The sequence below is a fragment of the Acanthochromis polyacanthus genome, chromosome 12 (genome assembly GCF_021347895.1).
Source record: "Acanthochromis polyacanthus isolate Apoly-LR-REF ecotype Palm Island chromosome 12, KAUST_Apoly_ChrSc, whole genome shotgun sequence".
In the NCBI taxonomy this organism is placed as follows: domain Eukaryota; kingdom Metazoa; phylum Chordata; class Actinopteri; family Pomacentridae; genus Acanthochromis; species Acanthochromis polyacanthus.
In genome coordinates this window covers 14,503,227-14,505,902 of record NC_067124.1, presented here as the reverse complement: position 1 = coordinate 14,505,902, position 2,676 = coordinate 14,503,227, and positions in this window count along the sequence as shown.

Genomic DNA, 2,676 nt, shown 5'->3' with positions numbered 1-2,676 from the left:
AATCTAAATTAGGAAGATCATCTTTCACACTTGCTCTGTATTTGAAATCATTCCCAATTTTATTTGTAATTGTTCCTTTTTTTCCTTCAAGATGAATAAATAAACTACTTATTTCAGCCAATCAAATATTGCCTCAACTTATGTGAGTCAATCACCTTGGTGAGGTCAAAATTTTAAGTTATGTGGAGCTGTCTTTTCCATGTCAAGCTGACGCAACCAGTCTCTACAACTTCATGTTCAATTTCATTAAAGCCAGATGTCTAATGGGTTCATCCAATGAGCTCATCACAAATCTGGAGCCAGCTCACATCCATCCATATCTTTAGCTCAGCTTTATGTTCTTCAATTCCTCTCCAGCAGGCTGTGTCCAGACTCCAACAGAGTCAATTTTCCTGCACTGCTCATGGCATGATGACTCCCATATAAATTATAATGTCATAGGCATCCTGGTATGGGTTTACTAGTTAAGGTGTAAATCCCAACGTCCGTGGTTCAATTCCAGCCAGGTCCTGTACTGCTCATCATACCTCACTGCCTTTCTGTTATTCACTATCCAACAAAGGAGAAAATAGCAAATATGTTTTTATTTTTCAGTCAGCATAATACCATGCGAGATATGTTATGCATGTCCACATTTCTCCAAGCTTTGTGGGCAGAACATGTGTACCTTTTTTTAATCTTTAAATAAAAATCTTTCCTGATCATTCCTGATCATTCCTGTCATCTGCATTATTTTTCTTATTGTCTGAAATGCTTTGACTGGACAGTTTTAATTTTTTACAAGCAAAGGGAGGATGCGACATTAGCCTAGTGCTAGCTTTAAGATCTCCACCTGTTATGTTTGTTAAACATTTACAAAGCAGCACACTGCTCCACATGTACAAAGTTTTGAGAGCTCACAAAAATTTTAAAGTTATCTACCTTAAAGTGAATATAACTAAACTGAAATCTGACAATCAGGCAATAGCTCTGTCATTTAAAAAGAAGGCAAATGAACCCACATAGAATCAAGTCAGGTAAAACTTTTTTTTTGCACTCCTCAAACACTTATTACTACACGCCACCAACTGGTTGAATAGATATAAAGTTTGGGAAGTCACTATCAACCATATTTTATTGATTTTAACAGAAGCAAAAACACTAACAACAAAATGATTAAAACCAAGTTCAGAAAGCCAAAGATGATGTGTGAAGTGTATAAATACAGTCGGATGCGCTGCATGGTTATGAGATCAAACTAACAAAATTCCCTGTACAGATAATTAATTTGCATTGCCACAGTTAGCTGAAAATGATGTGTTGATCAGAGCTGTATTTGTAGTTGCTGCAGAAAACCATTCATTAACATAATACATCAAAAATGTACATTTCTCTTCTTATTCATGTCAAGACATATTGTCTTGAAAAGCTGGGGAAAAAAGCTTTAAGTTATTTTTTCAGCTTTTTATCAATAGGTGCAGTGGAAAGAGGCAGAAGAGTGGGGGGAAGATATGCAGCAAAGGGCCACGAGCAGGAATCATACCCAGGCCGCTGCATCAGGGAAGCCCCTGTACATGGGTCGCCCGCTTAAACAGTTGAGCTATCTGGGTGCCCCCCCCCCCCAAAAAAAGCTTTTAATGTGTTTCTTAGATAAGAGATTCAGAAACTATTGATTTTAATACTGACAAAAACATGTCTCGACATGTTGTTTAATAATCACTGTTGGCCTTCATATGTGCCCAGATACAGATTTGTGACTGTATATCGTTGTATAAACATGTGTAAAACGAACTAATGCCACTGACTTGTGTTAAAGAAAACCTCACCAACTAACATGTAAAGTTGAGCTGATGCGTGTAGTAATAGTAATATGACTAAATATACACTCAACACACAGGTGTGCCATATCAAGATGCTGATTAGACACCATGATTAGTGCACAGGTGTGCCTGAGACTGCCCACAATAAAAGGCCACTCTGAAAGGTGCAGTTTTATCACAGCACAATGCCACAGATGTGGCAAGATTTGAGGGAGCGTGCAATTGGCATGCTGACAGCAGGAATGTCAACCAGAGCTGTCGCTGGTGTATTGAATGTTCATTTCTCTACCATAAGCCGTCTCCAAAGGTGTTTTAGAGAATTTGGCATTCCATCCAAACAGTCTTACAACCACAGACCACGTGTAACCACACCAGCCCAGGACCTCCACATCCAGCATGTTCACCTCCAAGATGGTCTGAGACCAGCCACTCTGACAGCTGCTGAAACGATGGGTTTGCATAACCAAAGAATTTCTGCACAAACTGTCAGAAACCGTCTCAGGGAAGCTCATCTGCATGCCCGTCGTCCTCATCGGGGTCTCGACCTGACTCCAGTTCGTCGTCGTAACCGACTTGAGTGGGCAAATGCTCACATTGGATGACGTCTGGCACATTGGAGAGGTGTTCTCTTCACAGATGAATCCTGGTTTACACTGTTCAGGGCAGATGGCAGACAGCATGTGTGGCGTCGTGTGGGTGAGCGGTTTTCTGATGTCAATGTTGTGGATGGAGTGGCCCATGGTGGCGGTGAGGTTATGGTATGGGCAGGCGTCTGTTATGGACCAAGAGCACAGGTGCATTTTATTGATGGCATTTTGAATGCACAGAGATACCGTGACGAGATCCTGAGGCCCATTGTTGTGCCATACATCCAAGA